Genomic DNA, 12,699 nt, shown 5'->3' on the forward strand with positions numbered 1-12,699 from the left:
CGGGGGTGGTGGTCCTATCTCTTCCCACTGGTGGATGTAGCGTTTAGGGGTGGGTGTGGGGGTGGTGGTCCTACATCTTCCCACTAGTGGATGTAGTGTTTAGGGGCGGGTGTGGGGGTGGTGGTCCTATCTCTTCCCACTAGTGGAAGTAGCGTTTAGGGGCGGGGGTGGTGGTCCTATCTCTTCCCACTGGTGGATGTAGCGTTTAGGGGTGGGTGTGGGGGTGGTGGTCCTACCTCTTCCCACTAGTGGATGTAGCGTTTAGGGGTGGGTGTGGGGGTGGTGGTCCTATCTCTTCCCACTAGTGGAAGTAGCGTTTAGGGGCGGGGGGTGGTGGTCCTATCTCTTCCCACTGGTGGATGTAGCGTTTAGGGGTGGGTGTGGGGGTGGTGGTCCTACCTCTTCCCACTAGTGGATGTAGCGTTTAGGGGCGGGTGTGGGGGGTGGTGGTCCTACCTCTTCCCACTAGTGGATGTAGCGTTTAGGGGCGGGTGTGGGCGTGGTGGTCCTACCTCTTCCCACTGGTGGATGTAGCGTTTAGGGGCGGGGGGGGGTCCTACCTCTTCCCACAAGTGGATGTAGCGTTTAGGGGTGGGGGGTCCTACCTCTTCCCACTAGTGGATGTAGCGTTTAGGGGTGGGGGTGGTGGTCCTACCTCTTCCCACTAGTGGATGCAGTGTTTAGGGGTGGGGGTGTGGGGTGGTGGTCCTACCTCTTCCCACTAGTGGATGTAGCGTTTAGGGGTGGGGGTGGTGGTCCTACCTCTTCCCACTTGTGGATGTAGTGTTTAGGGGTGGGGGTGTGGGGTGGTGGTCCTACCTCTTCCCACTAGTGGATGTAGCGTTTAGGGGTGGGGGGTGGTGGTCCTACCTCTTCCCACTAGTGGATGTAGCGTTTAGGGGTGGGGGGGGTCCTACCTCTTCCCACTGGTGGATGTAGCGTTTAGGGGTGGGGGGTGGTGGTCCTACCTCTTCCCACTAGTGGATGTAGCGTTTAGGGGTGGGGGGGGTCCTACCTCTTCCCACTGGTGGATGTAGCGGATGAGCCGGGACAGCCTCAGCAACCTCAGCAGGCTCAGGATCTTAGTGAAGCGTACGATCCTCAGGGCCCTGGCCGTCTTATACATCTCAGAGTCGATCCCCTTCTCCACGATCAGGAAGATATAATCCACGGGGATGGAGGAGACAAAGTCCACGATGAACCAGGTCTTCAGGTACGTCTTCTTGATGGTCTTGGGGTCCAGGATGATGTCAGAGTTGTCCTCGATGATGATGCCAGTGCGGAAGTTGAGGACCAGGTCCATGAGGAAGAAGGTGTCGGAGATGACGTTGAAGATGATCCAGGGGGTGGTCGTCCCATCGTTGAAGAAGGTGATGCCCACCGGGATGACAATCAGGTTACCCACCATGAAGAGAAGCATCGTGAAATCCCAGTAGAACCTGGAGAGAGAGGAAGAGAGAGAGAGCACACGCGCGCGAGTGTGAGTGTGTGTGTGTGTGTGTGTGTGTGTGTGTGTGCGTGCGTGCGAGTGTGTGTGTGTGTGTGTGTGTGTGCGTGCGTGCGTGCGTGTGTGTGCGTGCGTGTGTGTGTGTGCGTGTGAGTGTGTGTAGGCAGGAAAGGGAGAATTGAGAGGAGGAGGAAAGGGGCGGAGTAGAGGACAAAAACAGAGTGAGCGAGAAGAGACAGAGAAGCTGACAGGCAGAGGAGACATCCTAACAAAGGCTGGTGAGAGTGGAAACAAACTACATAGACCTACAATAGATGAGGGTGAAAGATAATGTTAAGCTAATTACTATTGATGAAGTAAAATGAGTATGATTGTTGTAAATCATTGTTTTAGTAAAAAATATTAACCTATTATTATTGTAGTAAACATAGGCCTATGCGTGTGTTCGTGTGTGTGCGTGTGTGTGTGTATCCTCACGGTCCACATTGTTCCATAAAGTGTTATCAGTTTTTCAAATCAGATTTTACTGCTTGCATGAGTTACTTGATGTGGAATAGAGTCCCATGTAGTCATGGCTCTGTTTAGTACTGTGCGTTTCCAGAGTCCATTCTGTACTTGGGGACTGTGAAGAGACCTCTGGTGGCATGTCTTGTGTGGTATGCATGGGTGTCTGAGCTGTGTGCTAGTTGTTTGATCAGACAGCTTGGTGCACTTAACATGTCAATGACCCTCACAAAAAAAAGTTGTGATAAAGTAAATCTCCTCTACTTTGAGCCAGGAGAGATTAACATGCATGTTATTGATAACTCTCTGTGTACATTTAAGTGCCATCCGTGCTGCTCTGTCCTAGGCCAACTGTAATTTGCCTATGTGGCATTTGGCCATATGACTGGGCAATAGTCCAGGTACAACAAAACTAGGTAATTTATTCAGGACAGACCTCTCCCCATCTTAGCTACCATCGCATCAATATGTTTTGACCATGACCGTTTGCAATCCAGGGTTACTCCAAACAGTTGAGTATCCTCACCGCTCAATTTCATTACAAGTTTTTGTTGAGGTTTAGGGTTTAGTGAATGATTTGTCCCAAATACAATGTGTATTACTTGCCACCCATTCTAAAACTGACTGGGCTCTTTGTTAAGTGTTGCAGTGATTTCACTTGCTGTGGTAGCTGATGTATAGTGTGGAGTCATCAGCAAACATAGACACACAGGCTTTACTCAGTGCCAATGGCAGGTCATTAGTAAAGATTTAAAATAGTAAAGGGCCTAGACAGCTGCCCTGGGGAATGCCCGACTATACCTAGATTATGTTGGAGAGGCTTCCATTTAAAAAAACACCCTCTGTGCTCTGTTAGACAGAACGCTCGAACCACGCTATAGCAGGGATGTAAAGCCATAACGCATTCGTTTTTCCAGCAGCAGATTATGACGATAATGTCAAAATCTCCACTGAATTATGATGATAACGTCAAAATCTCCACTGAAGTCTAACAATACAGCTCCAACAATTTTCTAATAATCAATTTATTTCAGCCACTCATCAGTCATTTGTGTAAGTGCTGATAGTCAGTTGATCATTTGTTTACTGTGAAATAGCATTGTATCTGGTCAAACACAATTTTTCCTAAAAGTTTACTAATGATCGGTAGCTGGCTGATTGGTCAGCTGTTTGAGCAAGTAAAGGATGCTTTGATATTCTTGGGTAGCCGAATGACTTTTCCTTCCCTCCAGGCCTGAGGGCACACGTTCCTGTAGGCTTAGATTGAAAAGATGGCAAAAAGGAGTGGCAATATTATTCCACATTCTGTTGTGTTACAGCCAAATATATATATATAATCCTACCCATCAACACACAATACCCCACAAGGACAAAGTGAATACATGTTTTTAGACATTTAAGCATATATATTGAAAATTAAATACAGAAATATTTCATTTAAATAAGTATTCACACCCCTGAGTCAATAGAGTTGAAATCGGAAGTTTACATACCTCTTAGCCAAATACATTTAAACTCAGTTTTTCACAATTCCTGACATTTAGTCCTAGTAAAAATTCCCTGTCTTAGGTCAGTTAGGATCACCACTTTATTTTAAGAATGTGAAATGCCAGAATAATAATAGAGAGAATGATTTATTTCAGATTTGATTTCTTTCATCACATTCCCAGTGGGTCAGAAGTTTACATACACTCATTTAGTATTTGGTAGCATTGCCTTAAATTGTTTAACTTGGGTCAAACGTTTCGGGTCACCTTCCACAAGCTTCCGACAATAAATTGGGTGAATTTTGGCTCATTCCTCCTGACAGAGCTGGTGTAACTGAGTCAGGTTTCTAGGCCTCCTTGCTCACACACGCTTTTTCAGTTCTGCCCACAAATTTTCTATAGGATTGAGGTCAAGGCTTTGTGATGGCCACTCCAATACCTTGACTTTGCTGTACTTAAGCCATTTTTCCACAAATTTGGAAGTATGCTTGGGGTCATTGTCCATTTGGAAGACCCCTTTGCGACCAAGCTTTAACTTCCTTACTGATGTCTTGAGACGTTGCTTCGATATATCTACATAATTTTCCTTCCTCAGGATATCATCTATTTTGTGAAGTGCACCAGCAAAACACCCCCACAACATGATGCTGCCACCCCCGTGCTTCACGGTTGGGATGGTGTTCTTCGGTTTGCAAGCCCCCCCTTGTTCCTCCAAACATAACGATGGTCATTATGGCCAAACAGTTATATTTTTGTTTCATCAGACCAGAGGAAATTTCTCAAAAAAGTATGATCTGTGTCCCCATGTACAGTTGCAAACCGTAGTCTGGATTTTTTATTGTGGTTTTGGAGCAGTGCCTTCTTCCTTGCTGAGCGGCCTTTCAGGTTATGTTGATATAGGACTCGTTTTACTTTGGATATAGATGCTTTTGTACCTGTTTCCTCCAGCATCTTCACAAGGTCTTTTGCTGTTCTGGGATTGATTTGCACTTTTCTCACCAAAGTACATTCAACTCTAGGAGAGAGAACGCTCCTTCCTGAGCGGTATGACGGCTGTGTGGTCCCATGGTGTTTATACTTGCGTACTATTGTTTGTACAGATGAACGTGGTACGTTCAGGCGTTTGGAAATTGCTCCCAAGGATGAACCAGACTTGTGGAGGTCTACAATTCTTTTTTTGAGGTCTTAGCTGAATTCCTTTGATTTTCCCATGATGTCAAGCAAAGAGGCACAGAGTTTGAAGGTAGGCATTGAAATACATCCACAGGTACACCTCCAATTGACTCAAATGATGTCACTTAGCCTATCAGAAGCTTCTAAAGACATGACATCATTTTCTGCAATTTCCCAAGCTGTTTAAAGGCACAGTCAACTTAGTGTATGTAAACTTCTGACCCACTGGAATTGTGATACAGTGAATTATAAGTGAAATAATCTGTCTGTAAACAATTGTTGGAAAAATTACTTGTGTCATGCACAAAGTAGATGTCCTAACCGACTTGCCAAAACTATAGTTTGTTAACAAGAAATTTGTGGAGTGGTTGAAAAACTAGTTTTAATGACTCCAACCTAAGTGTATGTAAACTTCCAACTTCAACTGTACATGTTAGAATCACCTTCGGCAGAGATTACAGCTGTGAATCTTTCTGGGTAAATCTCTGAGAGATTTGCACACTTGGATTGTACAATATTTGCCCATTATTCTTCACGAAATTCTTCAAGCTCTGTCAAATTTGTTGTTTATCATTGCTAGACAACCATTTTCAAGTTTTGACATAGATTTTCAAGCAGATTTAAATCAAAACTGTAACTCGGCCACTCGGGTACATTTACTGTCTTCTCTGTACGCAACTCCAGTGTATATTTGGCCTTGTGTTTAAGGTAATTTCCTACTGGAAGGCGAATTCATCTCCCAGCGTCTAGTGGAAAGCAGATTGAACTAGGTTTTCCTCTAGGATTTTGCCTGGGCTTAGCTCCATTCCATTTATGTTTTATCCTCGAAAACTCCCCAGTCCTTAATGATTAAAAGCATATCCATAACGTGATGCAGCCACCATTAAGCTTGAAAATGTGGAGAGGGGTACTCAGTAATGTGTTGCATTGGATTTACACCAAACATAACACTTTGTATTCAGGACAAAACGTTAATTGATTCGCCATATTCTTTGCTGTATTACTTTAGTTCCTTGTTGCAAACAGGATGCATGTTTTTATAATACTGTACAGGCTTCCTTCTTTTCACTGTCATTTAGGTTAGTATTGTGGAGTAACTACAATGTTGTTGATCCACAGCTATTAAACTCTGTAACTGTTTTAAAGTCACCATTGGCCTCATGGTGAAATCCCTGAGCGATTTCCATCCTCTCCGGCAACTGAGTTAGGAAGGACACATGTATCTTTGTAGTGACTGGGTGTATGGATGCACCATCCAAAGGTTAATTAATAACTTCACCATGCTCAAAGAGATATTCAATGTCTGCTTTGTTTTTACCCATCTACCAATAGGTGCCCTTCTTGCGAGGCATTGAAAAACCTTCCTGGTCTTAGAGTTTTAAATTCACTGCTCGACTGAGGATACAGAGATGAGGTAGCTCGACTGAGGATACAGAGATGAGGTAGCTCGACTGAGGATACAGAGATGAGGTAGCTTGACTGAGGGTAGAGAGATGAGGTAGCTCGACTGAGGATACAGAGATGAGGTAGCTTGACTGAGGATACAGAGATGAGGTAGCTCGACTGAGGATACAGAGATGAGGTAGCTCGACTGAGGATACAGAGATGAGGTAGCTCGACTGAGGATACAGAGATGAGGTAGCTCGACTGAGGATACAGAGATGAGGTAGCTTGACTGAGGGTAGAGAGATCAAATCAAATCACATTTTATTTGTCACTTGCGCTGAATACAACAGGTGTAGTAGACCTTACAGTGAAATACTTACTTACAAGCACTGAGGGACTCATTCAAAAATCATGTTAAACACTATTATTGCACACAGTCCATGCAAGTTATTATACGACTTGTTAAGTACATGTTTACTCCTGAACGTATTTAGGCTTGTCATAACAAAGTTGAATACTTACTGACTCAAGACATTTCAGCTTTCCACGTTTAATTCATTTGCAAAAATGTAAAAAACCATCATTCCACTTTGACATTACAGGGTATTGTTTTGTAGGTCAGTGACCATAAATCTCTATTTAATCCATTTTAAATGTAGGCTGTAACACAACGAAATGTGGGGAAAGTCAAGGGATGTGAATTCTTTCTGAAAGCACTGTAATCCGCTATCATCCTGAGACATTTTCCCTCCAAGTTGTCAGACGCAGGTGGCTTGTCATTGTTGATAGACAACAATCGTTGTTCACCTCTTCCACACTCACTTTACAGAATTAAAAATTGTGTGAATTGAACCATCTTATTTTTGCCCAAAATTGTATTTAAGGTCCTCCAAAGCTTTTTTACAATCATTCTTTATAGAATGTATCTTTGTTTCATCGTACCTTTTCTTCTTCTTTTTATTTAGTTTAGTCAAATGATTTCTCAATTGTCAGTACATACCATCCATTTAGCTGAGGTGTAAAGAGCAGGTTAAACGGTTGGGTGCTACTGATGGCAGTCAGAGGTAGAGGTAGAAGGGAGAGGTAGAGGTAGAAGGGAGAGGTAGAGGCAGAGGGGAGGGAGAGGTAGAAGGGAGAGGTAGAGGTAGAAGGGCGAGGTAGAGGGGAGAGGTAGAGGGGAGGGACAGGTAGAGGCAGATGGGAGAGGTAGAGGGGAGAGGTAGAGAGTAATGGTAGAGGTAGAGGGAGAGGTAGAGGGGAGAGGTAGAGAGTAATGGTAGAGGTAGAGGCAGAGGAGAGGGGGAGGTAGAGGCAGAGGGGAGGGAGAGGTAGAGGGAGAGGTAGAGGCAGAAGGGAGAGGTAGGCTAGTGAGTGTTCAGATCCACACAGTCAGAGAGGGCTCACTGCAGGTGCAACGCTGAGTCATTACACTGCGACTGAATCAACAAGGTGTGAATAAACCCTGTTAGTCATGTTATTTGTGAGAACTATGGCCTGCCAACTCCTATGAGACTTGTATTTCTTGTGTTGCATAACTCTCCTGAAAACTATATGCTCAAATTACACTGTGTTTACCTAATATTAGGAACACCTTTCTAATATTGAGTTGTATCCCCCCCCCACCCGCACCTGCTTTTGCCCTCCAATCCATGTCCTAATTGTCTCATGTCTTAAAAATCATTTTTTTAACCGGTCTCCTTCCCTTCATCTACACTGATTTAAGTGGACTTAACAAGTGACATCAATAAGGGATCATATAACTTTGACCTGGATTCACCTGGTCAGTCTATGTTATGGAAAGAGCAGGTGTTCTTAGTGTGTGTACACTCAAGAGTTATTGGATAGGGGAGACCATGGCGCAAAGCGACACAGGGCACTAAGTAACAACTAAATAACTCAGATTAGAAGCCCCTTAGAAAAGTGTTATTTAATGTGCGTATAATTGGTTAGTGTATATACATGCCTAGGAAATGTTGCTTAAATCCATACAATCAAAATATATATATTGACAGGACAAATTCTAAATATTCTTGTCACCTCCCTTTTTTGATTATTGACCTGTGAAACCTGTGAAACATGTATCTAATCATATCATTTTTTATCAGATAGAATAGGTCTTTTGATTGGTATAGTTGATGCCAATAATTATTGTTGTATTTTGTCACAATACTCGGATTAGACTCAGATTTGTAATGGTGATACATTGTAACATTTGTTACAAGTAACCTATTACCTCAAATTCAATGGTATTTTATATGGTATTTAGAGACATTTAAATAATGATATAAAATAGCACTTATTTACATCAAGTTTGCCAGTACAGCTAAGAGAATCGCTCTAAAACATGGCTACTCCGTTTTTAGTCAATATGACTCGATGAAATTATGAAAAAAAGTGGCAATTTAGTGTATTTATATCCAAATATCAATTTAACATCCGAACATGTTTAAATTACCCCAAATGTTTACCATTGAAGATTACCGCCTACGGGGTTAATTGTAAAATGTTACCTTCCACCACTTTCGGGTTGAATTATAAACGTCTGGTATGTCCTAGAAACGTAGTCAGGTTACAGTGTGTAATGGTATCTGAGATATATGTACGTTGTTTGTATAAACAAACTCAAATAACAATTTCATAAAGAAGCAAAATACTGAAATTGTTACTTTGCGCCAAGGTCTCCTAGGCCCTAGTATTATATGTCTTGTACTGAGTCAACATTATTTGATTCCATTCGTTAAGATGAGCGGAGTCGAAAAACAGCACGAGGTGTGATTTGTGAATCGAAAGTAAGCTAGCTACAGAGTTGATCATTCTGCCGGCTCCACTTTCCGTTAGGCGGGAGCTGTCCACTTGTGACGAGTGGTGCTGAAAGAGGGAAGGTAGCGCCCATGTGTCTATCAAGAAATCCAGTGACGCAAAGATGCAATTTCACGACCATGTAAATGGCATATCACTCAGAGACAGGGCCCAATTCACGAAAATAAAGCATTTCATAATCAACATGACCCTCTCAAACGCGAGTGAACCCCTATATTGTGACAAACGGCGTGAGAAGTCAAGTAGCCTTATCGCTGATAAAACCGTGATGAACGGGTAAAGAAAACCCCTCATTAAAATGCCTGATCCGGGGAGTCATAGAGTAATAGAGGCGGATATGTCTCGAATGAGCATGCTTGAGGTTTTAGCACACTTGGCTCAAGGTGACATTCAATTACTGAGTGCATCACACACCCCGGCAGTCCTATCAGCCAAGGATCTGGCCGACAGCCATAGGCTACTACGCTAACCTCGACTCGAAACAAAAACAAATCATTTTTAATCTAGACCCAACGGTAAATGGTCTAGTAATTTACGGAATTGAATGATTGTGGGCCAAGATTCGCCTATTGTTCTGAATGCGAATTTGTTCACGAATTGAAACAAACGCGAGGCTTGGTTGGGGTATCCAGGACATTCAACAGACTACCTAGTGTTTACAACCTTGAAAGGGCACAATATCATCGTTATTCATAAAGCCTATGCAGAGAGCTTTGCGCACAGGTTGTCTTTGAAATACTCTAAAAAGAATTTAAAAAAACCTGCTTTGTCAATGGCCCCTTGTTTAATGAAAATCACTGCATAGATGGGCTTCATTCATTAAAATGTGATATACATGTAGCGGCTAAAATATCAGCCAGAACTTGTGGAACAAAAGGGGTAAATGTATATTTTAGAATAACTAATGACAATGGATGTGTTACACAATGTACAATGACAATAGCATTCTACTGCTGGGCTCCTGGATTCTCAGTATAACTTGTTGATGAGGCTATGGGGCCAAACCAAGGCCCTCCATGACATTGTCAACATGCACATACATACATAGCATAATTCTTACCTGAAATCACTGTAGGGGTGGATAATCCAATTGCCCGCTGATTTAACCCGCTCTTGCTCCCTCTCCACCGCCTTTTGACTCCCATACATGCGTAAGGAGAATTTGTTAACTCCAGGCTGCAGCATGGCACTGAATTGTCGTTGCATGAAGGTGCTTCCGTCGGCATCGGCATCCTCGGCCTGGATCTGGGGTCCATCCTCCGGCTTCTGGAAGGTGACCGAGTTTCTAGGCTGCTGGGTCGTCTGGGTCTGGGTCGATCCGTGCAGCGATGAGGAGGCTTTCCTGCTTGGCGCGTTGGAGAAGGACACCCTGGAGTCCTTTTTCTCGGGGACGCCGGTGGAAACAGGGGTGACGCTGGGGTTTGCGCTACCTTCCCCCTGGCCCTGCGTCATGGAGCCTGTCGCGGAGCCATCCATGCTGGCCCTGGCTGAGTTACAGGCACCACGCCTAAGGGACCCGTCCTCGGCCCTCCCCGCCCCGGCAGTCTTGTTGGAGATGATCGAGCGTAGGCTCCCGGTGCCGGAGTCCCTCCTGCATTCTCCGTTTTTGTTGCATTTCATTCTTGAAATTGGAGCGGTGCTGTTGTTACAAGCATCACCTGCTTTCGCGTTTAAAACCTCTACTGCGACCGCTGCTCCAGACGCCTCCGCCCCTGCCGCTCTGTTTGTCTCGCAGCGCCCGGCAGCATCTTCCGGACAGGTTGTGGTATCAGTCGCTTTGGATGCTACAGTGGGCTTAGTAGCAGCAGGCGCACCCTCTGTTTGCAGTAGGATGGGCTCGTTGTTGGTGGAGTTCTTTCTGGTAGCCGTGGCCGCGGCTCCCCCTCCTGGCGTAATGTTCTTCATCCTGATACTACCGCCTCCACCACCACCGCCACTGCCGCTTCCCCCGGTTCGGCGCAGCCGCGGATACTGAAACTTGGACTCGTCCTCACCGTCCTCCGCACCGTCTATGACAGCGTTACTGGCCACACCGGGCTGCTTCACATTCGGGGCGCTCTGGCTGGCAGCTGCAGCGGGGGCAGACTCAACACAATTGCTGCTTTTGCTTCTCGTACAATTGGACGTGGCAGCTTTGGGCGCGCTGATGTGGCTACATCCGCTACCGCCTGCCGCCTTCTTTTTCATGGTCGCAGCAGATGAGCCTGGTGAAACCTCATTCTTGTCCATATCAAATGTTGCCTCCAATTATCTTTAGTGAAAACCGATCAGGACAGAGGAGTGGGGGAGAGAGAGAGTGGAGAGAGGGGGGGGGGCGTGACTTCTTTGCAAACTACAAGAGTAGGTATCTGTACTCACTTTCAGAGATCATGTAAGCTTCACTTCCCCATTGTTTATATTTTATCACATCTAATAACACGTTTATTGGCAGTTGCTCTGTGATTAAGTCCCATTCAGCAAATCATAGGCTAATGTAAACCTATTGCCTTATTAAATTAACTTTCAATTACATTCTAATCAATCCAACTCCCAAAATATTCAACAAGATATCATCTAAATTCATGTGAAATCAGGTAGGGTCAATGACTCATACAGCTTTCAAACGCTCAATTAAAACGGCATGAAAGTAATGAAGCAATGATGTCATTTTTTAGAGGGTGTTTTCAATGACAAGATGTCTAACAGGCGTGTAGCGCCCTCTACTGTCCATACAGGTGGAATACAGAGAAATAGATCTCAAAGCAATAGTCTGTTTCCTTTACCTCATCATCTGCACTGATGTGAAATAGCTGAGCAGGTAAACTTCCACAGCAACAGTAACTTTCCAATAGGCATCCACCATACTCTCCCCTGTGGCATTTTTCCATATCAGGGGATGACAATGAAGATATGAAGGGAGGAGGCCACAACTATCGAAATTGACCTTTTATAAGCATCATGTCCTTGAATCGAACTGTTTGGATTTTCATCAAAGATTCTCCTCAAAGATAGAGCTTTCAATTTACACCAACCATTCCAAGAATCCAAATGGGACTGTAATAAGGATCAAATTATGTTTTGGAATTGTTGTCACCCAAAAGTTAGATTAAAATATTAGACAACAGATACAGTAATGTGTGCAGGCAAGCACCAAATGATTCTTGCTGGTATGGTTCCATTCTATCTCCGGTTTTAGTCTGCTGTTACCTCCATCAACAGGTACATGTAACTTTTTGTAACCACATTCTTATTTCAGGACCCCTTTACAGGACAGAAACAATGTTTAGTCCAAACGTGGATCCATCAAGTGTACCCAAGCATTCACAACCGGTGAGCATACTGAAATTGAATCAATTGAATCAAATCAGACCAGCAGTAGGATATGTACGAACAGCCCTGACAAAGGACCCAAAGTCCCAGACACACTGTTGGATCTGATATAGGACAAGGTTGCATTTGGTTAGGAAAAACGTGCCTAGTATTTTTTTATTGCCAAGTCCTATTTCATCCATATCTACGTCATACACATGATAATCCAGGCCAAACTGTATATATGATCTGAATTTTTACCTTGTCCACTGAACCAGTGAGACCTACATGAGGACACACACACACACACACACACACACACACACACACACACACACACACACACACACACACACACACACACACACACACACACACAGCCTTCAGAATCACTGACGCTGATTGCACACAGTCTGTGTCAATGACATTCAGAGGTTGTCTGCAATCACTGAACTTGTCTTAAACATCCATGCAGCAATGTTAAACTCCGTTTCCCAGGGGTCAATGGGGTTGTCGTGACTGTTCTGAGTATCCTTGCCGCAGGTCTCTTACCTTTTCACAGTGAGATGCCGGGTCCAGTCTGAGCTGGCAGAT

The 12,699-nt window shown here is 44.2% G+C and overlaps 1 pseudogene; it reads right to left on the reverse strand.

The window, feature by feature from the left end:
• LOC115114026 (potassium/sodium hyperpolarization-activated cyclic nucleotide-gated channel 2-like) overlaps positions 1-11,090 on the reverse strand; it is a 73,978-nt pseudogene extending 62,888 nt beyond the window's left edge.
• Positions 11,091-12,699: the final 1,609 nt, after the last annotated feature.

Source organism: Oncorhynchus nerka, linkage group LG9b (genome assembly GCF_034236695.1).
Source record: "Oncorhynchus nerka isolate Pitt River linkage group LG9b, Oner_Uvic_2.0, whole genome shotgun sequence".
Taxonomy (NCBI): Eukaryota; Metazoa; Chordata; class Actinopteri; order Salmoniformes; family Salmonidae; genus Oncorhynchus; species Oncorhynchus nerka.